We start from the raw sequence: 27,510 nt of genomic DNA, 5'->3' as shown, positions 1-27,510 counted from the left end.
GAGTTAATGGGCACGGCGGATCAAATTTCGAAATGTTATGGTACGGTCGTTTACGATGGAAGAAGAAAATGCGCGGGAAAGTTAATAGCGGAGGGAAAGCACGGGCAAACAGGAGAACAATTAAAACCGGGTACGTCAAACGGTCGAACGAGAACGATCGTCTTTTGTACGATGAGTCTCTATGGGACGGACGTAAGTGACGGTTGATTGATTCAACTTGATTGAATAATGGAGAACGTGTGTCAGTCGTATTAGCTGTTTCGTTGTTTATTACCAGTGGATACCAATTTTAAGAGTCTATTACAATAGAAAAATTCTATGCCCGTATTTTGTACATAAAATGTACATTATGTTACATAAAACATTTGGGAATTTCAATAACATTGTAATGGGGCAGGATTGTTATTTTCGTAAAAGGTGTCTACATGCGTTCGAATACTCGTGTATTCACTCTGCACATAGAAACGCATATTCATTGTATACATAGAAACTCGGGTATATGAGTGTATGAGAATAAATGTTATTATGTGTGGAAATAAAATTTAAATATCCTGACAAACTACAATAGGTCCTTCTACGGTATTTACTATTAGAGAATTAAAGAAGACATTGAGTGATAAATGAGAATAAAGTAGTGCGCTTTCTTTAGTATTTTATTTTGCTTACAATTAGCCTTGTATAAAACTATGTCACGTTACACGAAATTTTATGGGAATTTAATTATCACGTTGTAGGAGAATTACGTGCGCGGAAAGTAAAATAATCTTGTTAGTATTCTTTGATATAATTTACCTACTTGTTGTGCTCTAGTGTTAAGATGAAGATATTTTTTAATAAAAATATGTAAATATGCTCTAGGCAAATTAACATATTATACTTAAGAGTTTTAGGTGGAAATTTTCATATCATCTTTTAGCAGGTTGTATTTATTACAAATAATATGTTGGTATTTGTAAACTCGAAATTCTTCAAGAGAAATTACATAGAAAAATAAATCAACATTAGCAGCGGCTACGTATTTTAATTAAGAAAATTGAATCAACGAGTCAAGAACCACTTTTAGAGAATTAATTGTATCGGAATTCCTGGCGATGAGACAATATCATCGGGGCTAGCTGCAAAATCCTTATTTGCATGTGGCCAAGTTACAACCCCATTCAGTCATTCTTAATACCGAATTTATTAAGCCGAACTTTATTCTCACAGCTTTATGTACATTTTCAACAACCCTTTTATGCGCCATTCAAGGAAAATTACAGGACGCGACAAGTTACTCGTGTGCAACTTTACACCTTTCCAACATTGCGCAACGATCGCGTGCACGGTTGCAGTTAGACAGGCAGAGAAAAACGTTGGTTGATGCCTTTCTTTTTCGTCGCCGCGATACAGAGCGTGTGACGCGCGTTAATCCACGCTCGCAAAATTATTTAGACGTTATGGTAGATAGTGTCCGCTGTTCCAGCTCATCATCTCATCAAGAGATCTCGTTGAACGTAATTGTTCCGCATTTACGCAGTTAGCTGCACTCTTACCCGAAATAGCGTGACTAATTAAAGTCTTCCTGCCATAGGAATCTTGCTCCGCTGACGAACATTTCAACTTTCTTTTTCTCGTATTAATTTTCATTAGTCTCAGACGATTAAAAGGAAAGTGTGCTACTGATAATTCGTTGGTTTTACTGTTAGCGTTGTTACTCTGACTGGGAATCAAAAGTACTATGGGTTTGAAACTATTTTATTACTTAAATGATTTGTAGATTTCTTATATACGTATTTATATTTACTACTCGTGCGTCTTCCTCTCTTGTAATTAGTTTGCAAGACACGAATTTTATGAAAAATGTTACTTTATAGTTAAAGAAGCTGCTAAAGAGTCACGCTGTATGAAGATGGCGAAACTTATTGATGATTTATCTGCAGAGTTTTACATTCTATTGTTTTATAGTATTAAGGTTTAGAATTATCGTTGTAATACTTGATAAGTCTATTTTCATTAACGTGACGTTTCCCTTCATGACGCATAATGTTCCATTCAAAACTGTGTAGTTGTAAAAGAGATATTTCATATGATAATATTATGAAAAAAATATATAAGAAATGGATGCCAGGGAAGATTGTCCCTTTCATAGCGCCTCATCCCTACGACAATTTTTTAACGGGATTCTAAAATTAAATTTTTGTATAAAAACAATAATTATAAATTGTATGATATTTTAAATTACATGAGATGGTAGAATGTGAATAAGTTAGATAAAGGTTGGCTGATAGCTCTCGACCACTCTATTCACATTCAAGAACCAGCCTGATTAGTTTCGTGATCTGTCTGACACGAAGTTGGAGGAGTAAATGAGCTCGAGCTGCGCGTTTTCGACCCTTAAAGAGACAGCAACCGCTATCTTTAAAAGGATTCGTAGAAATTCAGATTTGCTAATACCACGAGGATTAAATTTTCTGCTCAAGCTAACCTTGTGATTTATCAATTTTTGCCCTTTTATAAGTAAAATTGCCTCTCACATTATAAACCACTAATTTCCAGTAAATCAAGCAAATCAATAAAAATCAACTTAAGTGGAAATCAAATCACTTTTTGAAGAATCAAATTCATAGTGGACTAATATTCGTGTTAATAAACTTTCACATTTGTGAATACGAAATCTACCCGTGTTTTTCTCAGTCAATAAACAAAAAATTTTTACAATGTAAACTCCTGCACGCTTACATACTCTCGCATGTCTATATCTATTTATATCTATATGATATGAACGCTTGCTTGTTTCTACAAACTTTCAATTGCCTCCTTTCACGTCGAAGCGACACAATATAGAGAAACTTATAGCGTATTTCCGCCAGCCATTGTCATCCACAGTTCGAAGGTCTTTCTGGTCCTGCGATGAGAAGATTGATTACAGCTAAACGAAGAAGCACCGCGAGAGCACGATAAACGCAATTAGAGACACGAGATTGAGGCCTGATTTTGTTAGCTGTGGATCTTTGGTCGGTGTTTGTTTTACACGATAACAGGATTCCATAAAGATAACGTAAACATAGATCCCGTTGTCTCATTGGGGAAAACGTCTTTTTCATTCCCTCTGTCGCATATTCGCGCCTTCTCTTCCCTCTGTCGGCCCGCAAAATTGGTTTTCAAGAAGAAGTAATCTCGAGCTCCAAAGAGGTCCAATGTCCCAACGGAGGAGTACCTAATGAAGTGTACGTGAGAAACAAGTCATCGTCTGGTAAGAAGACCCGCGGGATGGCAAACAACAAGACTGCGGAGAGGCTGCGGTGAGAATCTTTCGTTCGTCAAGCCGTGCGAACCCGTTGGAAAAAGAACTTTCCCGAAAGTTCTCCACCCTCCAATCTGTAGCGCTCCTACTCGCACGTGCTACCACGAAACGACTTTCGCATCCGAGCATTTTCTTTCGACGAATCATCGGCCACTTTCGTCCGAAACTTTCGTCCAAGTTTACCTATTTGTTTAACGCGACCACTAGCGGACAGGATACCCTTAACAAGCTGGCTGATCGCGTTTCATCGGGAAAACCATGATGGATGGCTCCTATATGGTGTTACCTTGGTAACTTGTATGTGGTATACACCTTCTGCGAGTCGTTTACCGTGGTAATGTTGGGGATAATGAGAGAATTTTTGTTTGGTTTCTTTACCTAAGGAATGGCTTCTTTCCGTTTCTCCTGTCTCAGGTTGGAAGCCTTGGTTTTTAAAACGGAGGGTGGTTTGCATCATTGAATTGTTAAAGTAGCTTTTAGAATTGATTGGAGAATATTTTGTTATTGAATTCTAGCATTGTTGGAGTACGTATTAATTGAGACAATTTTTCAACCTCCGCAAATAATTATTAAATTATATTTACATTCGATATTGTATGTGAACGTACGTGTTCTACATTACTGGAAATATTTAGATACGTTTAACGAGCTACGTTTTTCAACGTTAAATAGTAGAAGTTATATTTCTAAATTGTTTGAAAAATATGTAACTCGTGTATGCGAAATATCTGTTCCACAGAGAATAAGATGTTGGAAGATAATTTTGTCGCCATCGTTAGAATTTGTAGGGTACACCTTGCAGCACATTATATGGCTCACCTAGCAGCTGCATTCTAAAGCGTTAAAATTGATACACGAGGGAACGTAAGTACATGTAATAAAATGTTGAAGAGAATAGTCATGCGGGAGCCGAGTATCTGGGGCAAGTCTCGTGTCTTTTTCGGTAAGAGATGGAAAGAACAGGGTGATTTAAGGAGCTCCAGTTTCCTATATCCTCTCTCTTTTTTCCTTTTTCCTTTTTTTTTTTTTTTTGCGATTGCAACAATGCATTTCCGTGGTGCAATTGCATTTTACTTTCTAAATAGAATCCACATATTTTGGACGCAGGAATCCATTCGTTTCATCATATCTTCCATGCACAATGAATATATTATAAAACATTGTTATGTATCTTCCCTGTGTTTTAAAATATTCAATTGCAGTGACGCAACATTCGAGTATTTTTCAAAAAATCCCAAATTTCTGGGGAACGTTACACAACAAAAAAGATGAATAATATTACTATTTTATATCTGTTTATTTTATTTCTAAGCAGTATTACGCTCGAATTATCGCTTCCAGATGAAGCTTTATATTTTACGGACAAAGTTGTGTCAGTCAAATAAAGATGAATCTCATGGTGTTATTTAATATCAGATGCAACAAGCTGCGATATTGCTTGAATATTAACGCTCTCCTCAAAGCGGATAGGAGTAATTCCTCGAAGCCTCAAACAATGCTAACTATAACAGCCGAAGCCATGAAAGCCTCTAAAACCACAAATGACACTTATGTTGGGTCACCCTATATGAAACTATATGAAGGTTGGCAAGGACCCCTGTTGTGCTCTTCTGAGGGTCAAGTACCAAAACTCGCCCAACCTATCGTATGACAGACCTTGCTGAACTGCACATGTGAAAGCTTTGGTCTTTCTCTTTGATACTCTCATTGACAATAGTTTGTAACACCCTAGGTGGGCAATCCTGGTGGGTAGCTTTGGATATATTGTCTGTCAAGGGATATGAAGAAGGAGAAAGTGTAATATTTTCTATTATTATGCTGCTAACATCTGGAAGCGGATTTATTGATTCTACGCTTCTCGTGTAAATTGAAAATTTCTAAAAATATACAATAATTACCAAAAGATGTAGACAGCATCAGTCTAATATCTAAGATCTAAGATGTAATCTAAATTAATCTTTATTTTTCACATAGAATAATTCTGTATAAATTTATTTCATTTGAAAAGTCGAATTATACATAGTACAATCGTTAATTCTGAATTTCGTCTAAATTACCTCAACTACTTTTTAGTCAACATTAATGGCAAGAAAGATGTCAGCCTCTCAACAGTTATAAAGAAGAAATAGGTGACACAGTTTGACTTAGACCGTGTCATGGGGGGGGGGGGGGGGTAAAATGTTCTAAAGCTCGACAATATCAAACACAGCGATAGAACGCGATGAGCAACCGTGGTAGAAGAATTTCAAGTTTTTCCGATGGCGAATGAAATTGAAGAAAGCTGGGGTAAAACCTTAAAAACTGTCAGGCAATCACGCCGCGCGAGTAGCGTAAAACTATCCTAGCATTACACGTAGTCCAGCACTTTTTCATGCTAGAGATGAAAGAACTCGATGACTCACTTTTTCGCGATTTCATCAGCGTTGGGTCACGTTAACGAACCTCTAATTACCAGTTAGTGGCTCGATCGTGCCATGGGATCGTCTAAGATTTGTCCAAGCATAATTTATATGGTAATTAGCCGGTGTGACCGTAACCTGGTTTCTTTCTACCACTATTTCTCGATCGCTTTTCTGCTCGTGTTTACGTTTTCACAATACAAAAATGAAACTCGAAGAAACAAAACGAGAGGGAACAGCACGGAAAAGGAAAAAGGAAAACGGAGAAAGGGAGAAAAAGAGAGAGACACGTCATTCAACATTCGTTACGGCCCACGATGTCTTTGTTCACCGGCGCGTCCCTGTTCGCGGCAACTTCCGGTTTGCAAAGTTTAGCTACGTGCACGCCATAAAACCGTCGACCGAACAAAAAGCGTCATTATGAAATCATCCTTTCCTTCTCCGAGCCCCTCAGCGCTTCTGTTGCGCTTCGAGAGTAAATCTGTATGTACAGCGTGATAAATGTGCCACTTTACGATCCGATAATTACCGCTGCACATGTACGGGTTCGCCATAATTAAGCCGGCGTATGCGATTCGAGTGGCTCGTGCCTCCAGGCCAGAACCTCTGGCTCGTGCGGTTCCTTTCTTCGTTCTTGCAACTGTTTGCTATGGTTCGGCTAACGGTGAATCGAATGATGGAAAACGTGAAAAAATAGACTATTAGAAGTTGGATCGTTAATGAGAGTAGTGATTCAAATTTGTGAAAACGTTTATTATTGTGTAGATTTCTAGGGAGACATTCAGTCATTGGAATTGACGAAGTTTATGATAAATGTTAAGGAATGTGATTGTTAATTAATCAATAAGGAGAAGAATATACATAGGAACGTATGATCGATTTCATTTTGTTATTTATAAACAACGTTGAATATTGTGTTAAATAATTAGAAGCTTAGTTGATTGCTCTCTGAATACCAATTTAACTAGCGCGTTTCTTTAAAAATTGGAAAATCAATTTACAACCGTGACCTTAACTACTATCTTTGAATATTCGGTCAGTAGAACTATTTATGGCTATCCTTGCTGTAAAACCGAAACCATAAACCGTTTTTTATGTAAAATAAGTAAAACTGCAGCTTGCTGTCTTACAAAACCAATTTTAAAATTTGCAACATCTGTTTCAGATTTCCATCCCATGAGGAACGGGAAGATCGAGATTTTCGAGGTAAGACCGAGTGATCATTAACGAGTCTGTGTGCGTCTCTGATGTGCTTACGTAGCCTAATGACAGCGCTTTTAAAGAAACGTGCCGTGACTCGATTTAGATGTACGATTCTCGCCGTTTTCAAACCGAGGCGGTTGTTCCTGCTGAGACGCCGTACAGTTTCTTTTGCCACATGTAATGCGTTGCTCGCGTCTCCGGCTCGGATTTTCCATTTTGATTCGAAACTATATCACTCACGACCACAGGAAGGTCATATGACAGCTACCTCGCGATTATTACTATGGACGATGGAAGAAATTAATTTTTCACCAACTCGGCCAGCTGGCAATACTAATTATTTACAGTCGAGAGTACTAGGAATTAAACGGCACGCTGTGAGCGAGTTGAAGCAACTCTGCCATTTTTATGATGAAAATAAAAAAAAAATAGGAGGTCTGGCAAAATATAGCGAATCTGGAAGTCTGGTAAAAATAAAACGAAAATGGGAAAAATACAGAAAACAAAGGAAACGAGATTGAAATGAAAATCTCCGATCCGAAAGAGCTTTTTATTTAGCTCGTTAGTTGTAGTTGAAGCAGATTTCTCCACTCATGCGGTGCTTTAGGGCTGCTGTGTCGGTTGGTTGAAATTTATTAATTTTTAATGGACCATGGCTAACAAACCTAAAAATCCAACTTTTCCTTCCTGCTTTTCTCTCCTCCTTCCACTCTCTGTTGCTTTGAAGTTCCGCCACAGGCTAGTATCTTGCTTTTGTTGCATCTAAAATAAAGATATAAACTTTCGCAAGGCGAAAGAGTAGAATTAAAAAATCGTAGACTCGATTCTGTAACGTGGTCTGTTTTCAGGAGAAACCTCGCGGAACCGATTCGTCAGGCGAAGGCCTCGTCCTAAATGCGCTCTCGCCGTTCGTGTTCACCGTTCTCGTCTAATTGTTTGGTAAAAAAACGTCGGCGCCACGCCGTTCTCGTGCGGCCATTCGGTTAACCGGCAACGAACCCATTCAGATTGCTCGGTCATCGCTGCAAATACTTTTGTTGCCTTTTATCGCGACGCAGACAGGCGTTTCGTGTATCTCTCTGACTGGACAGAAATATAAGACTCGAACGATGTCTATTGTTCCCTTACGTTGGATTCGAGTTTAACTATCTTTTTTTTAATTATATATCGCTATATTATTTAAATTTTGGGATATTTATATCGTTGCTCATTGAATTTGTATGAGTTGGATTATACAGGCTGCGGCCGAAAATTATGCATAAAAGGGCACGTGGTGATTCTTCATGAAAAGACAGGAACTAAGTGTAAGATAAAATCTTTCCGTCCGGAGCTTAGTTTTTGAGAAAATCGAATTTGAAAATTTATCAGGTATACTCGAACATGGTTAATTTCGAACTGGACGGGACTAAATAATCAGCAGGAAGTCATTCTACGTGTGAGAATAAATCGAAAGTGTAGAATAACATTTTTTCATAAGGTGCTTTATTTCCGAGAAAAATAAATTTGAAAATCTATCATACGCGATTACTAGGCAGATTCACGACTGAACACGTACAAATTCAATCTTTTGGAAATGATACCTTAAATGGAAAAATTGTATTCTCCACTTTTCAATTATTTTCGCATCAAGGAAATGCCCTATATAATGTTTAGTCATATTCAGTCGGTGATTAGTCAAGTTCAAGTACACTTAACAAATTTTCAAACTTGAATTTCTTGAAAGCTAAGTTTAGAAGAAAAAGATTTTATTCTATATGTTCTTTTTTTATTTTTTCATAAGACATCACTCACGCTTGGATATAACTTTAGGCCGCACCCTGTATAGGAAATGGGAAGACTCTCTACAAAATATCGAAATGATAAGAAGAATGGTTTAATGAGGACCATGTTTCAATTTTCTTAAATGATACTACAGTGAAATATTATACCTTGGATATATTATCAATTATATCAGTTCACAAATTTACAACAGTATTGGTTGCAAAGTACGTTTTAGATCGGACACAAGTACGTTTCCCTCCTCAGTAAAATTGTGGATACGTGTCTCTATCTCCTTTCCCTGTATAAAAAATCATCACGATATTGTTTATCTTAACGCGCCTAATTGCCTCGCTTATATCTTGTCGTGCCGAGGCACGGGCCACTCGACACGCAAAGGAGGAAATTTCGAGTAAAATAGTCTGGCTGGTGGCGAAATAAGCCACTCGAGCTTCAATCCGTTCCAGCTTGCAAGAACTGCGATGTTTCCGCTCCCTTTATTAAATCGTCTTGCTACGCTGGAAAAAGTACCGAAGAGCCAGGCGAACCAGGCTATCGCACGTCCTGTTTCGTGAATTTGGCGCACAAGGAGAGATCGGAGGGTGGGCTTAAAACACTCACACAAACAGTTACACACACAAGCAGAAAAAATACAGAGAGAGAGAGAGAGCGAAAGAAAGCAACTCGTTCCGTTTTCTGGTCTTCTCTCCCCTTTTCTAGCCGGAAGATCCGCCGAATCGTCTTTTCACGGCGTTATCATACAACATGCCCGAGCCTTGAAGTTTTAATGAATCGAAAGAAAAAGTTCCACGCTGGGAAGCAGGGCAAGGTTAATTTCATCCCTGTTGAAAGTTGGAAAAAAGGTGATGTAACGTCTTGAAGCATTTAATCGTCCGTCCGCTATTTGCCTCGGCCGGTTTATTCGTTTTATTTTGAATTACTTTGAGACGAGTAATCTGCTTAAGCGGCCTCCCTCGTGCGCTTTCCGGTAACAAAAATAGCGGATTTATTTTCTAAGCTTAGTGAACGAGCTCTGATAGAGGGAACTACGTGTATTTTACTTTTGGGGAAGAATATCGAATGATAAAAAATGGTTTTTACCATAATTAAGGACATAGATGAAGATGACGTATGTTTTATGAAAATCAAAGGTATTTTGTTATCAATAATAACACAATATCGGAGAATAATTAATGCTTGCTATCCTTCATGACAAACGAAATGATTCTATAGCAGACTGAAAATAGAGTTTTAGTTTTCTTTTGTTCTTTCGTTCCTCTATAGTTTTTCAATGTTAAGTTCGTATACGACTTAGGATAATCACGTTAGATAAACTGCTTAAGTTGTTGAAGGCATCTGGTTTTTGAATATCGAACTCAAGGTAAAAGAACCCATTGATGACTTCCTTTCGCTGCGCGAAGCACTGAACAAGCAACTAAAAGTTTCCACACTTTGGTCGACTTTTTCTAGATTTTACGACGCGAAGATAAAATACGACACACCGCGTTTGGATTTCGCATCGTTTCAAACTTTGAACTTGCTATACGAAAGCGTGAGTAAGGGTAACGCAATTTACCTTTACGCAATATTCTTTGAATAAAATAACAAACCGATAATTCAAAGATTTCATATTCGCTTGTTTTACATGTAATATTGTAATATAATATTACTTCGTATTATCTTTCCTCTTAGATTGTTTTAAATTACAACTTTTACAATTTTAATACTCAATTTCTCCTTAAGTTTTAATCCAACACTGTTATAATTATCAAAGTAAGCATCTAGAAATGTTTTCAAATAAAATACCAAGATAAAAGTATTGTTTCAGCGATAAACCAGCAAACAAAGTATACGAAGCTTCTTCTCTTTTCATTCTCTCTGGCTGCAAGCAAATAAGTTCCCGTAATCAACGGAAATGAATGCAAAGTAATCGTGCAACGGGAGGCAAAAAACGGTTAAACTTTCTCGCGGATCCTCGCGGATTAGGAAACTTTGTCTCTCTTTTGTCCAGATACTGAACACCATCCCCAATAAAACTTCTCGAACCGCCAAGTTCTCTTTGAAACCGACAGACGGTCACGATCGAGCAGCTCGAACGACTTACACCGTTTATGGAAATAAATTTGGATAGACTGGAATATTCGCCACGCGTATTCGACGTTGTGCGCGCTAGTTGGAGTGGAAGTTGCGCGGTTCCAGCGCGACGGGACCGCGAAATTCTCCAAAATCCACAAGTACCGAACGATACACACAAAAGTCGGCGACGACCAGTAGCGTGTACGCGTTCGTGATTTATGGAACGCGCTGTAATTGACTTTCATTACGATGCAAATTGCTTCGGTCACGATACCACGCGAAATACCTGTCTAATTCTTACGAGGAATCTGGTTCTTATACAGTTTTTCCTCTTCGTTACTCCATTTTTTCGTTTGTTGCTTGAGTGCTGCTATTACGAACAATAACTTATGGTAGGAAATAATTATATACGGAGTGATTTCAGTAACTGGACCACGTGTATGCGTCCACAAACTTTGATTGATTTATAGTAGCACCGTGTATGAGTGAGAAACGTGTATGTTGACAAGCTAATAAACGAAAGTAGCATTTATCGTCTTATTGGGAAATCAACAAATCGTAACATTAATTAATTTGAAAAATATACAGATATTTTTTCATATGCTGAAATATGTATTACATTGAAGGAAACAGAATGTCTACGTTTAGTAATCGTTTTATCAGAATTATTCATCTATTGATTTAACAATCGTCAAGTTAAATATTTGATTTATCGCGATCGAAATATCACACAAACGGAACTTTTCACGTTGTTGCAATTATTCATATGATTTAATCCTGATTCAGGCAAGCTTCCGCTGTTATATTTTATTACAGGAATATATTGCGTTCGTATTCGTTGTAGAAGACAACAGCATTGTCAATAAACCTGCTCAACCACTGTAGCGTGTAAGGGGCTTGTATTTTTACTCGGGTTGAGAATATTTTTAACCGTCTGCACGGTCAAGATATACGAGTATTTGGCTGCCGTTTTTAAGCTCTCTCGTGTCTCTCGAAAGAACACGACAACTTGTATTGGCCGGCGCGGCGGAACGTCTGCTTCTTCGCTTTTTAGATTAACTTCTGCTCTAACACGAAAGACGAGACTCGCGAGGAGCCGGAAACGGGTTGGTGAAATTTCCGAAAGTCTTTGAACATGTTTAAGTATCTTACACCAGCCTGAAAACATTCTCTTGAACGGTAATTGAGCGGCGTTATAGTTCCTTTTAGCGGAGATTAACACCGCGAAAGAACATTAGTTTAGTGTAGCTGGTCTACAAGAATTTTTACAGAGTTGTAGTAGACTCTTAAATAGAATTTTTAACTGAATTCTGTATATCCTTGTTTTTACGTTGATTAAGTAATTTAGTTCGTACAAATGGTTTATTATATTTACGAGAAACATAATGTATTTTCTCTAATGAGCTGCTAGGTAGGTATATTAAAAATGTCTGCACATAAATTTATGCAGAATGAAGGATAAAATATAGTTATAATTATTTGGAATTTTAGAATGTTATATTCGAGTCTATGCAAATGAAAAATCGTAAACTTCATTTGAATGAAAAACGCTGTTAGTATGTAGTTTGTAGATATTTATTTGGAAAGAATATATCGCTTGAATCATCATTTAATGTAGACACTGATTATACCTATATGCGTGCTTTGTATTAAGTCAGTTAGCGTTATACCGTTGAACAAATTTTTTGCGTTGAAATTCCACAAAGTACAGATATTCGTTACGTTTATCTTCATATTCACTCTCAAAGGAGAAAATAATTCGATATTCGTATTGTATATTCAAGATAGATATTCTTCTTTCTCGTCGATGCAGCTACTATAATTAACAGGAATAAAAATAAAACGAAATCTTATATGATTTGTAAAAATATACGTATATCGATCATCGAATTTAAGAAAAGTAACACAAAGTCACAGCCATCTTCTACCTTTAGAAACAAATGACAGTAGCAGTGAGGTCACAGGGGCATTCACACGAGAAAGGTTCATGGAATAAAGTTCTCCGCAATTTTCGCGAAATATCGCAGCATCGAAAACTGGAAAAACCTCAACGGGACCGTAAATGATATCCAAGAGAGGACAATTTTAATTCGATTCTGCATACTGGATTACTTTCGGATAAAAAGCGTTTAATCTACCAGCAGCTGGCTGGGACCGCACGAAATTTTACGAGCCCCGAGGCTCGGGATTTTCCTTTCTTTGCCCGCCATTCGAGGCAAGCACGTGACCCAGCTGAAAATGAACTTGCCGCGTTGGTGGAAAAATATCCGCGAGCTGCCGCGTTTCCTTGGTAAGCCTCGAGCGTGTTCTCGCTCTTCTCTTCGTCCTTTCTGATCCTACCGATACAATTAAGGAAGTGCGATAGATCCGTCGCCGAGTTGGAAGAAATAAACTCTTTGACGGTAAATCGGTAGGATCAGAGGTGAAGGAACCAGTTTCTTATCGCTCGTTTCCGGAGAACGCCGTTTCTCTTTCGTGCGGCTGCAATCAACTGTGATTTCCTGTTCGACCATATGTGTGTATGTATATATATATGTGTGTGTGTGTGTGTGTGTTAAGCGAGTCGTGGACGGTCGTTTCTGATAATTACAATTTTATTATCGAGCGAATTTTTTTAGCGGTCGTGGATAATATCAAAATTATCCATCTGGCGATAATATTCGAAATGCTATAAAATCAGACGTAATCCTAGTAGCTGTGAATCGTTTTAGATTTAGTACTTCTAACGTCATTGAAACCAAAGATGTTCCACATCTACAGACTGCTTTACACGTGACGTTATCAAATCCACCGATTACGAGTGGTAAATCCATACTAAATTCACACACGTTGCTCACTCCAGCTTCACATCGATTGATCCATTGGTTACATACAGATGTAACATTTCCAACGATATTGAATTCAAGGACGTTTGGTGAATCTGGCGTAACGTTCACCGCATCGACGAACCTTAAAGTGTGTTCGCGATTAGAAGCGATAACCCCTCTGAAGCCACTAAATCTTCAAACGTTTGATAACTAGGGGAGATACATAGTTTCAGATGCCGCAATATCAGTCGACCTATGCTGGTATCCTAATATTGACCGATACGATGTCTCCATCGTATCTTATCGACGATCTAATGAGAAAATTCAAAAACGTCCTATGGTTATCAATTTCACGCATTTGATTACCTGTCCTGTCATACAAAAATTGTATTTCCATCTATGAACCTGAATCTTCGGTAGGCTAATTAGATTATTGACAACCTTAGTGAAATTTCACCTGGCAATGTCTTTGAGAAAAATCTGTATCTTTATCAATACAAAAATTCTATGTGTTTCACCAATAATTATATAATGTAATATGCAGACATTGATAAGTATCTAAGAATAGATACTCCATCTTTGTCGTTGATTTCTTAATACTATCGAATCTCGACGTTATCGGATACTATACTTGTTACAAAGACGAATGACATTGCACTTTCTGAATAGCCGAGTCCATTTCCATTGATATATTACACCTAACACGACTTACGTCCTATTTCTTTCCTGTATCTACAAATATCGTTATCGAAAATCAAGCATCCACTGTTCGAACTATCAATATTCATCGACAGGCAATATCAGTATTATCGCTACCAACTCCATTGCATATTCAAATAAGAAACAAACCTATATACGTTTATGTATATAATAGCAGAACGGCGAGCTCGTTTGCCTTCATTTCATCCCGTGAATGTTTGATCGTTTACATCAAACTGTACACCGCAAGCATGCAGGAATAAGTTAGATGGTGCGGCAGGCAGAGACGAAGAATGTTACTCGACGATTTATACGAGGCGGACACAGAGAGCGCAAGGGACCCGTTGAGAAATCTCTGCGAGTATAGTTGTTTATTCGTGAGAGAACGTAACTCACTGCGGAAGGGTAAGTGCGTATCCGTGTGAACGATGTATCCTTTCTTACAGTTATAAGGCATGCAATCAACGCGCGTCAGCTATTCAGCTTTCCATACAGCTCCTCTAGGAAATCCGGTCGAAAATTGGCACGGATTTTATACGCGAAACGCATTACTCACAACTCGATTCCGTGGCCAAGCGATTTTTCGCTTCGAACGTCGAGAATGGGTCGGGTGAAATTAATTTTGCTTTGAAAATTTCTTTGGCTACTGACAATTTTTCGTTCTCCGACGATTCTGGATGGATATTAATATCGCTTTAAAAATTTCTTTGGCCATTGACAATTCTTCACCATCGTCCGGTCGAATCGGCATTAATTTTACTTTAGAAAATTTTCACGCTCGCTAATAATTTCTCGCTTTCATCGAGATAAAATTAATTTCCCTTCGAAAATTTCATCACCGATATTTATTACGTTGGCGGCAATTGAATCACAGGATCGACTTATTTCGATGAATCGGCGAAAATTCGAAACACCCGGTGACAATAGCGCGCGCGATAGTGGCGGAAACTTGTAAATTTCAAGGCTCGTTCGTTTATTCAGTGAGCTCAACCGGCCATTCATAATTTCGTGACCTGTTATTTTTCGCAACAATTCTACCTCCTGGAATACAAAATTCGCAGAGTCTTTAACTTTGTACGCTACTATTCCCGGACAAAGCGACGTTCTCCGCTAATGTACAATAATTCATCAGTCCGCGACTTGCTCGTGGCTTCCGTAAGTTTCAACGTGAAACGTAGCCAGTCGACAAAAACTGGCAACTTTACAAGGAAGGACGTTCTGCCTGCAGTAGGTGTCGTCGAAAAGTTTCCCGACAATAAGGGCACTGGAATTTTCCTCTGTGTTTTAGATCCCTTTGTTTTATGATGAAAAACGAGTTCCAGGTATGATGGTAGGAAAGAAGTTGTTGCGGTTGCGTTTCAACTAATTTCATTTGTAATAAATCTAGTTAGCTGATTACTTTGCTATATTGATTAGTCGTAAAATTGCTTCATTTATAGTTTGATCTTTTTCCGTAATATCTTCAAACATAATATTTAGAATTAACACGAATAATTGAACGTATTAGTAATCACGTATGAAATTACGTACGAAGATAGAAACTGACATAACATTGACAAATATTTTTTAGATGCTAAGATGTAAGTGGTTATCTTCAATTTTAGAACATACTTCTGGGAATAAAACGTAGTGTGTATAATACCGTTATTAAAATTCTTAGACGAAAGAAATAACAGCAGCTTTTTTAGATATAATCGTCATTAAGGTTCTTTACTTCGCCCCTCCGATATCAATTTCCATTTTCACAAATTTGAATTACCCGAGCGTCTACTTCACTGGGTAATTGAATTACTCCCGAATGAGTATACTTTCGGTAACATGATGCCGTGTATAAGTTTACAGAAACCATATAACCGGGACAAACGACTTTCATTTCAGACCTATGCACGTGTAAAAATTCCTCTTACGTTATTCCAATATCGCCTAACAGTTTGAGAAATTCAGCAAGAATATGAAATACGGAAGGAAACGCGGTTCGCTGCGCTACTTCGTGGATATTCGCCTAGAATAATGACACGAACTTGCTAGCTGTTATAAAATTAGGATGTTCGAGCTCGTCGGTCTGCAAGCGCAAACAAACCGAATCGAATTATTCGCATGAACGAGTCGGTGAGAAGCTACGAATTCGTTGATTTCGGCATAATGCACATTCGAATGGGCAATTGGAAAGTGTTAATTGCAGTTCGAGCGGATTCCCAACGATAACGTTGACCGGGTTATCATTTAGCGAGTCTGTTCCAATTATTCCCGGTGATTTTCTCCCTCAAAGTTTCCGAATCGATCGTGGTTTTCAATTTATATGCGACCTTTACGACATATCCCGTACGGTCGCACGAGTCAATAGCTCTCCATCTTTCTTCCATTTTCGTATCATCGTATTTAATCGAAGAAACGGCGAACAGAAAGCTCGCCGTTTAATTACCAAAGATCCATTGTTCTCCGTCCAAGCCTCTCGGATACAGCTTTTTTTTTTACTAACCTCTTCTAATTATCTCTCTCTCTAATTATTCGAGCGTGTCGATTCGCGAATCTTGCAGACTCTCGACTTCCAGGTCGTTAAACGTTTTATCGATGAATGGAGAATACCTTGGCTCCCGTCCGAAGGGAAGCGGCGTGGCATCATCCCCTCATTTCGCGGCCACCTTTTCTTTCCTAAATAGCCTAGGTGCCTAAGTAACAACGCCCTGGCTACGTCCTATGAATATTGACGATCGAGGGGGTGGCCGATTCATATTCTTGTTTCTAATCGACCTCTCCGTGACTCTTCATTTTTCATCCCCTATCAACAGAACAAAAAAGTTCGCCATCCACCCTTGCTCGATCGCACGCGCACTTGCCCGACCTGTTTTCTCCGTCGTTCCCCTGCCTCCTCGAGCTTTTTCTTCGTGTTCGAAGCATGCCAGCCCGAATCTTGCCAGCTCCAAGCACAATACACACCTTGGCAACTTTTCGTCTATTTAAAAGGTTCGCCCTTTCCCTAATGATCCGACGCATCAGCCTATCTGTTACCAATAAACGCGAACACCAACGACACACATAGACCGCTTCGTTCCTTCCGGTTTCCTTCCTTCGATCCGTACTCTCTATGTGCCTTATCCTGCACAGAATGCTTCATCGGCTTTCTTTTGGGTCGTGTGTATACGTATACACGATGCCACAGAATATCCTCGACGCTACTCATCGTCGTGTGCGATTAGGTTTCAGCGTCTTTATCATCCTTATCCACCTTTTCGGTGGCACGTACGATAACGCTTTCCTATCTCTGCTGTTTCCGTGTGGTGGAATTCGATCAAAGGATAGAGTTAACCGGCGTCCACCACCCCTTGCGTGCTCGTTCGTAGAAGAATCGGGAGGTCTCCTTGAAAGGAGCCTTTTGCGATCTACTCTTTGCGATACGCGCGCGCATCTCTACGGTATCCTGCTCCTGCAGGAGGAGTTCATGCACCGCGTTGCTTCGACCTAGTCTCGATGACCATTAGCAAGCTGAATGATTAATGATCCATTCACGATGAGAGAAAGATCGGCATTACCCTCGGAAAGATTCTGACGGACAACGAAACCTTCTTATTCTTGTTTGAGATTCTTTGGAAGTCGTTGATAATCGACTCGTTCGGTCTGTCGATCGACGCAGGAAAGACTCTACAAATGTGTCGATATGCCGCTGTGATCTCTGACATGCTGGATCATTTAGATCGATCCCGTTGTCCTATCAGCGTACAATGCAGATATATATGTGATCGGAACATTTTGCAGGAAATTGGATTCTTCTGCTATATTATTGAAGTTCACTGTGAAATCCTTTTGTATTGTTAGATGAAAACGAAATAGAGGTCAACTACACGGAAAGATAATTCTATATGCAGAGTATTTTTTAATAAAACAATATTATTTATATTTAATTTTGTCGAATTCGTTGAAACTCTAATACTAAAATTGTCTTCTTAACTGGAGACCAAACGTTTGATACTTTTTAATTCGAAAGCTACAAAATTTCAATGAAATATATTTTTAAAAAATTACGCTAACCGTTTAATTCTAAAGCAGACGCGATTTCACAGGAAGTTATTACCGAAGTTCAAGTTTAAATAATAGATCCGTCGTAGAAATTTGAAAATATGCGAGTGTACACAATCCGCGAAAGCTATTAAGCCTGGGCTCGCGTGTCGTTTCGTCGTTCCAAGTTAAAAACGAACTTTGTAACTGATTCAGCTGAGCTAGGGATTGCCGTTTTATTGGACCGTCATCAAGCACGCGATCTCTAGATCTGTTTATCTTAAACAGAGCCCTACGGCGCAATAAATCGTTACGGTGATACTTGGTCGTGATAAAGGGTCGCGAGATTGGTATCCTGAAGGGCGCTACGCCACCATGTTCTTACCGATATAGCCATTTTATTCGCCATATTCTGGAAGACGCACACGCGCCATAACCATTCTGGTAATCTCGTGTTCGATATTTCGACTATAGTCAAATAGATCTGACCTGTTCAGGGTTACGCGAGTATCAATGATAAGGACAGGTTTGACTTTGTGAAATAACAGGTGGAATCGTGAATAATTGAATGCCTATTGGCTTCTTGTTAACATGATGGCAATCTGAAGTGGAGGCTTATTTTTCTGACAAGTCGTAAGTATGTCGAATCGACCGAATTGTTTAACTTTGGTATAATACATAATCACTTATGTACGAGATAGAGTTAGAGTTATTATTTCAAATGTAGTAATTTCGGAACGCCTATAAATAGAGTGGAATGTTTCCAAGTTATCAACATATTTAGGTTTGTGAAAACGTTTTGCGATATTAAATTTTCTAAATATTACTGAGTTCTGCAGTTTCATTAAAACTGCAAATAAATGTTTATGAGTTGAAATTCATCGAATAATAAGAAAAAGCATTCTTAAAAAAAAAAGTGTTTTAAACGTAATATCGGCTGCAAAAGCGAAGAATGTCTTAACGGTTTGCTATTTCTCGTTAATTCTTTTTTCTACGAGCGAATTCCTTCCAGGAATTTCCAGGTAGGTCATTCCAGGGATCAGACAGCATACCTAAAGATGTCTGGCCTTGTTGAGTATCGTGCTGTGGCTTTTGCGAACACGTCGAATAGTTTCAAAGTATTTCTTGATAAATCGGCCTTAATTCTATTTAATATTCGTATTAATCGTATTGCTTCAGAAAAAAACCGTATAAACGGATAATAAGGGGTATAAAAGAGTCATCATAATCGATAAGACGATTCGCCGAGGATTTCACTGTGCAACTCGATACATTCAATAAACGAATCTCGTTAGGCTTCGCATTCACATCGAGCATATATTAGACGGATGATCATTCATCGACAGGAATTCTGCCTTTGTATAATCTTCGTAAAGTACGATACTCTCGAACCTCTCTGCGAAGAACAAGTGACTTCGCTGACCTAGATCCTTTGTAGTCGGGCATCAAATTCTGCCGAGTTGATCTGACATTTAATAGGATACAACAATACGCATAGACGAACACGTTTCGGTTGTCCTATCATCCCTACAAACAATTTACCAAATATAGAATCTCTGACTCTCAATCGTCACGAAGAATATTTTTCGTCAAAAAGTTAAAAAATTTCAATCGATACAAGCGCAGGTGATTCGATGTAACGCGGTAAGTCGCACTTGATGCACAGAGACGCGTTGTTATTCTTGGCGAGGATTGACGCGACGCTTCAGTAATTGACATTGCTAGATAGACGTGGTAAATTGCGTTACTTCGAATAAGATAACACGATGTATTTGTTGATATTACTGGTTTACCGATGGTAACGTGTCCTGATTGCGTTTGTCACTCGGCGTTCGGAAAAATAAATATCGCGGGAGATTTAAACGACGCGTGGTTGCGAAATGGCGCTTTACGTGAACATCCTGTACATAGTAATAATTAAACTGTAAATGCAACGTGAAAGGATTTACGAACTGGAATTGGAAATGAAATGAAAAATGAAAAACTCACTGAAATGATAATTACAAGGTAATTTTCTACCCGTTGAAACAAATCATAAATCGTGCTACAAATCATTTATTGGAAACTGCGCAAGTTAATTAAATTCTTTTCTGCCGCGTGCTTCAAACAACAAACATTTCTCTGACGGCAATAAATTGCCGATTTTCATAAAAGTCTTTCCAAATGGCATAACGCGTGTTATTTATCGATTGGCTACGATACGTTTTTACTCGCCGTGAAATTGCGTAAAATAAAACTTGGGAAAACGTAAGTGCTGCAGGAGTACGAGTAACGATAGCTGCTTGAAATAGTAACGAATGCTCCTTTTGAGTTTCGAGTAGCATACGAAGTGTTCATTGATATTAACCTATATATTCGTCGATAACTTTGTGTTTTAATTGTATTTGCACTTGATGATCGGTGAAACAAATACCGGGTACTGTTTAAACGGAAGCATTGTTAAATCGATGTCCTGCACGTGAAAGAATTACTTTCGATGAAATAATGCGTGTCATTTATCGATAATAGTTGAGCGACGACAACGCGTTTTAATTCAGGCCAGGTTGTCGCGCGGAATTAAATATTGTATGAATTTAAACTGTCGCAGATGATAAAATGTTATCATACATACACAAAAAGACCGTCGAACGATGTAATACGAGACAATTATTCGTGTTAATAGTCACTAACAATGACATATTTTAATTGCGTTTTAACATTGCTGTGTGGCAAAAAAATCAATACGGCATTTGGGTTCGAACTTCCGAATGGATTCCTACTGAAATGTAAAAATAAAGGGGGAGAGGGAAAGATGGTTTTAATTAAAATTAATAAGTCGTATGAGTAAAATATTCCAGTTTCACGAGGCATTCGAAAGCTCTGTCAGGTATGAATATTGTTTCAATTTTAACTGGTGAGCTTTCTATGGAACTCCCTAAAAAAAAACATCATACACGTGAAAATCGATGTCCGCTAAAATTAATGCTAAAATACTAGTGGTTAACTGCCCCTCTCTCAGAATGCACGGACAAATCTCTCGAAAAAATACGTAATGAAAGAAGAAAAAGCGTTCGTTCGTATTTTTCGTGAAATATCGCCGAAAGCTTAAATAAATGTACCGTTATAAATTCAAATAATTTTTATACAAAAAGATGAGAACAAAAGTACAAATTGACTGGTTGTTTCGTTCTAATATCAGGTAACGAACAGATATTTCAGTTTTATTTAATACGCAGATTTTGAAGGAACGAACGTTGAAAAAATATCGTCGCTTTACATCGAGAATATACGAATTGAAAGGGAAAGAAAGAGAGAGAGAGAGAGAGAGAGAGAGAGAGAGAGAGAGAATGAGTAAGAGAGGTTCTTCTAAAAGCCTGGAATCGAGGTTAACGATACAAGTTAGGTATGTGTATTGGCTACTGGTATCGAATGCATTAGAGAAATGATCGGCTACGTGATTCGCAAATCCATTACCGTAAAATTGTGCAGATTTTGCACGGCCTTAGAGTCGGACGTTGATATAACGATAGGTTTTTTTTTTGTCTTTTCAAATAGGAAGCTGTAGCGAAACAATACCGTGTGATTTATCATGGACCTTGGTGGCTCCTTTATTGTTGTTATCGTTGTGCACGGATAATCTGTAGAGAGGAGAATGTGTTGTATGCGGAGGAATTTGCATTCGATGCACTTCGGATACAAAATGAGAGCGGAGAATGCAAATCGAATGTTCCACCGTCGGCATGATTGAGGTTTTTAATTTTACGCTACCGAGCAATTTCAATTTAACTAATGAAAAATAGCCAGGAATTAACCTGGTTGTTAAAACGTATTAAAAGAACAGAAAAGCGACTGAACTTTCTAATGAAACCTAATATATTTCGTTTTCGTTATTAAAAGAGATAAAAAGAGCTAGCAGATGTATCTGGACACTTCGCGTTAATGGTTCGGAACAACGTCACATCACAGATAACACGAATGATAACTGGCCATTGTAGATACAGCTCACGATTTCCACGCGACAAGGGAACTTCTAGATTTCTAGTTTGCACTTGGGCGCAGGTTAACAGCGTGTCATGTTTAAACAGCTGTCACACGTTCGACTTTTTGTTGGCTGCCCCGATCAAATAAACGTCCCGATAGTTTCCATATCTAATCGTATTATCGCTGTTTACGCTATGCAAACGGTCGTCCTACGTTCGCTTGCTTTTTTCCAGTTGTACTTTTCCACGAATTCGCGCGATCCAGACTTAATTTGGCATGAGTCCGATTAAACGTAAGCATGCCGGTGCTAAGTCTTGTACTGACCTGATTGAATTGATTTTTAAACAAAGTTGATTACACAATTATTTGAAATTTTATCTTTACGGGGAGAAAGCTCCTTATCTATTTATCTGATCTGAGAGGTGCAACTTTACTCAAACGAACCAAGTTATTCTTCGTTCTTTATTTTAAATAGTTAATTAAAGGTAACTTCGTCGAATGAATTCGCAATCAGAGCCATCCAGGAAGAAATGACCTAGATAAATCAATTAAATCAATTAACCGTCACTGTTATAAGAATCAACTCTTCAAGAAGTCTGTTTATTAACCTCTGATCACAGTTAGCAATCTGTTTATATAAAACGTTATAACAAGTTAAAAACACAAAGACAATGGAAGTCATATAGATTTTTCTATTTCTTAGAATGGATAGACTGTGATTTCCAAAGATATAATCAATTTCCCTACCTCGACCAATAACTGTATCGCTGAACTGTAATATGAATAACTATAATATCAAATCAATTATAGTTATTCTTCAAGTCGAAATACCAATTTCACCATATCTCCATCAGCCGCCTCATGACCGAAATCATAACTTCCCCATTACTATTACATTGCGCGTTTTATTTCTGACAAAACGCGATGATATTACTGAACGCTAGCGAGTGCACGGTAGTAATAAAAGTAGAAGTATTTCCAGCGGAAACGGCGGTGGTATACGCGTCGTCGTTCGCTATCGTCGCGGGAACTTGAACGATTTACATCCGAAATATCTCACGGCAACTGCTCCCGTTGGCATTATTATTACAGAAGAGACGGGAACGGGTGGTCGCGTTGCACAGTTTGCCGCGACATCTCGCTTTGGTTTCGGGCTCTGGTACGCGATATTTGAAAGCCTGCACACATCGGTGCGGCGTCGCTTTCATTCCGGAAAGCTTGTCTTTGCGGGTACTCGGTTCACGGGAATTCGACGCGTTGGCATCGGTGGAAAGGGGCTTGGTAGTTCACAGGAACGACGCGCGAGTCTCATCAGCGAACTGAGACCCACGCCGATGACGACGACGTTGCTCGTGGATAGAAGCCAATTTTGTTGGCCCGTCTTTGTAACAAGTCAAAATGCTCATTGCCTGGGGTCATGTACTACCAGCCTGATGCATCGAAATGAACGCGCGTTTTGTCGCTCAAGGTTCGCTTATCTGGCCTCGAACAAGGTTGTTTCTCGCAACATCTCGCAGGCGCAGGATTTGCTACGAGAACGACAGCGAAAGGGAAACCGATTCATGCTGAATAAAGACAAATTTATAAATTGTAATTGTTCGAGTGCCGGGGAACTTGGTAATTGCAGGCGTCAGCTTTGAATGGAGAGATTACGAATATGGCTGGGAGGTAATAGTATGTAAAAGATGGTCGAGAATCGCCCTGTTTGCTTCAGTTCTTATGCATTGAAATCCCTGAAGATTTTGGTCTAATTAACTGCTGTCACAGACCTGGAGATATTACATTTCATATTGTCTAAAGGTATTTTAGTTATTAATTGTTATAGCCGTAGGTGGTAATTAAGACAATTTGGATTACATTTGAATTTGTTCGCATATTTACGATTTAGAACAAAGTACTTCAATAGTATCGAATGTTAATTTGATTAGAAGAAATTGTTACGAAAGAACGATATAATATGATAGAAGATGCACGATATGATAAAAATAGTGCTCCCATTGTATGTAGATCGGAATGAGTACATTGTTATCAGTTGGAAGAACGTTCTTATTCAAGCAAGAGAATTATGCGAAACTTTTTGTTGGTATCTAAATGAAATATTACTATTTGCCTGCGAATAATTTTAATCTGACGCTTTCGTTAACGTTTATATTTGTATACATACGAGATAATATTTTACTGTAGAAGTAGAGAAAAATTGTTACACGAGTATACGCTGTTGTCTGTATAGTTTGCAAATTGTAATGAATTTAAGAAGGTATGACGCTTTTATATTCATGAAAAGAACACAAAGAGTGTCTATATCAGTTCACTGGAATTGGAAAAATTAATATTCTGCTGAAGCATTTTAATTCAATTTCAACTCTCCGTTCCTTTTCTTTTAACCAGAAAGATTCCACGAAGTGTTTATCATCGACCGCAATTTAGGATATAACAACAAAAATTAGCACGATTCGAATCGTTACATCTGAAGTTTTCTCAGTGCAGTCGTGCATCTTTAATCCTGTTCATTGATTAAACCCGATAACTAAAGAGCAGACAAGAATGAAATCGCGTCTCGATCGATAGAGAGTCTGTTCCCAATGCGATTTATTTCAAAGCAACTTGAAAAAGAATCGAGTTTCTCGTCAACAGTTACTGAAGTCTCGATACAAACGATTAATCAACGGTAGGCAAAGCAAGGTAGGTGTAAAATCATTTTATTTGATTTAACAATGTTCTCTGTAATTGTTTCTGTCGAAGCAACTCGTTGAAAAGTTGCAATCAGGAAGAACTTTTTAATTTTTCTGGAACAATCTGGAATATAACACAAATTGATAAAAATGTCTATGAATAATTTTAATATTCTGTATTTTTACAAAATGAAATCGTCTGATCTTAAAGTTCTTTCAAGCTTTGTTCTTCAAGGTAACGATTATATTAAGGAATTTTTTAGGTATCTCAAGGTCGTTTCTAAATAATTTCAAGTTCATTACCTAAGTGTTTTCAAGAAAATTTCATGGTCGTTTTTCATTCGTTTCTCATTGTTAAATTACACGCAACGCATTTAGCGGACGCACGCGATAGATTTAAACATCTCTTCGTTTGCACGAACCATTACGAACCACCAAGTGGTATCACAGAAACGTTTCCGCAAGAACTTTGATCGTATTCGCCCTGTACAAATCAACGATCGCGTTTTCTGCTCCACGGAAGATAACTAATTAACAAAGTATCGTACTGTTGGCCAAGCTGTAATTAATTTACAGGTCGCCGATTAATTTAGTTGGTATAAAACAGAGTATTCCAACGTTTGTCGTTCGAGATTCGAACTTGAATATCATTTGGCAGTGATACCGTCTGCAGTGTCGTACTACAAACAGAAATTGTAGAGCGACCGTGGAAAAATAAAGGTGTGTTAAACGTCGAAAGTAACTCTGCACGATTCGTCGTTTCGATTTCATCGGGTTGAGGGCAACTATGTGATAATCGATTAACGCAGTGACGGTTGATAAACAGTGCGACGAGTAATAACGTTCGAACCACATCAAAACACCACACCGCGCCCGATATACGCGAAATATCGAAATATCGAAAGTGATAAATTTACCTGGACGAAATTCCCTTTGGTCGAATTTTGATCGTTGCTCATTTCATTTTCCGAATTTTTTATGATCCTGACTGATGCTGCTCGTTTGTGTAAAATACAGGGCAATGGAAAATGAAAGTTTTCGTTTATTCATCAAAATTACGCACAATACGCGAGGTATCGCAATGATGATACTTATCAGTTATTGATGCGTGGAGAATACCTGCAGTAATTTTTTTTAATTATTTCGATACACTCAGTATTCTCTTCGTGTTCGAATAAGATAATTATGCATTTTTCAAGCGCTGCATTAGCGTACTAAATAACTATACTGTAACATGATATTGTATGAGAATATAATACAACGAAATTCATATATGAATATGAAATAACAGATTTTCATACAATTTGAAATTCTGTATATCTCCATAATTACTCCACAAAGTAAACTAACAAATTAAATTAATATCTTCCGCCTGTTACGAAGGAATAGTTCGAAAGTTGCATTTCTGCAACTAGTATCACAAACGAATCTCTCAAACCCCAGCAGCAACCCCAAGATCATTGCAACCCACGAAACACCTGAAACGTAGCTAAATTTACATGCACGCGTCGAGCCAATTTTGTTTCTCCACGTAACGCACTACCATAATTTACAACATAACACGGGGTGCATTTCATATTCACTATCGCAGTAGTCTCCCTCGCGAAACATGACGCGTATACCACGATACACAATCGATAATTATTAAGACGAAATAATTTAACTAATTTTGTCGGTTGTCTCGCGTGTACCACAAATATTACAAAAAATATTAATATCCTAGCTTTTCGTTCGTTGAAAATCCGACGCAAATGCCAAGCGGATGCAAATGTTTCGGCCGACGGGCGTTATTTTTCACGGTCGTGGAACACGTCCGCGGAAGTTTAATTTCGTGCTCTTTGAAACGGCCTATAGGCGCTTCTGGGTTCGCTCGAAGTAACGCCGCGAGATTAATTGTCTCGTCGTCCCGTTGTTTTTCACCTTTTCCGCATTTTCGTGCCCAAGCGGTGAATATTTCTTTTCCCGCGGTTGTTTTTTTTTTTTTTTTTTTGACGCTCCCTCGCGTCGTCGTTTTGCTTCATTTCGACGATGTAAATATTGAATGAAATTGAGCGTCGGGATTTACGGCGCCTCGTGCACGCGTAACGAGTGTTTATTTTTCTTCGTCATGACCGTTCTTCCCCGCAAATAATACGTTTTTTATTACTTGCTCGTGGCGAATAAGTAAAAAAGGCTTTAATGAACTGTTGCAGGTACTTGTAACGCGACACTATCAAATAGCGAAACGAAAATGCGTTTATACGTCGCTCGTTGTGAAACGGGAGAATCCGCGTTTTGGGCGTGTCAACTTGTCGAAAATTGATAGGCGGTGGATAAAAGACTGTAACGTTATCTGAAACATTATCTGCATTTAATGGTTTTTGTGATACTCTAGGGGAAAATAAATTTGCGTTTCATTGGCTGCTTTAATAGGTATATCGTAATTTCTCAAGCCCCAAAAGATCTTATAACTAGAAACCTTAGTAAGAAACATTTCTGCTCCCGTCACAGGGTCTATGCTTATACAGACCATGTAATACCCACTTTACCCCAAAAACAATTAATCCTCAACGCACAACCCGAACCTATATCTTTCTGTACATATACCTCATCCACCGCGGCATTCCCTATACAATACCTCTTTCACCAACCGCAATCCACCAAACCTCATCAAACCAAGA

The 27,510-nt window shown here is 38.4% G+C and overlaps 1 protein-coding gene across 6 annotated transcripts in view; it reads left to right on the top strand.

The window, feature by feature from the left end:
* Positions 1-27,510, top strand: part of Kek5 (leucine-rich repeat, immunoglobulin-like domain-containing kekkon 5 protein) — a 338,741-nt gene that overhangs the window by 41,065 nt on the left and 270,166 nt on the right. For 5 of the 6 annotated variants that reach the window (XM_074111636.1, XM_072005882.1, XM_074111634.1 and 2 more), the window contains one exon: positions 6,848-6,888. The gene's annotated coding sequence lies outside the window, so the exon portion shown is untranslated. Of the gene's footprint in view, positions 1-6,841; positions 6,889-27,510 lie in introns of those variants that run through there. The other variant, XM_074111635.1, reaches the window with a different exon arrangement.

This window comes from Bombus fervidus, chromosome 1, assembly GCF_041682495.2.
Source record: "Bombus fervidus isolate BK054 chromosome 1, iyBomFerv1, whole genome shotgun sequence".
Classification (NCBI taxonomy): Eukaryota; Metazoa; Arthropoda; class Insecta; order Hymenoptera; family Apidae; genus Bombus; species Bombus fervidus.
This window is presented reverse-complemented; position numbering and strand designations above follow the sequence as displayed.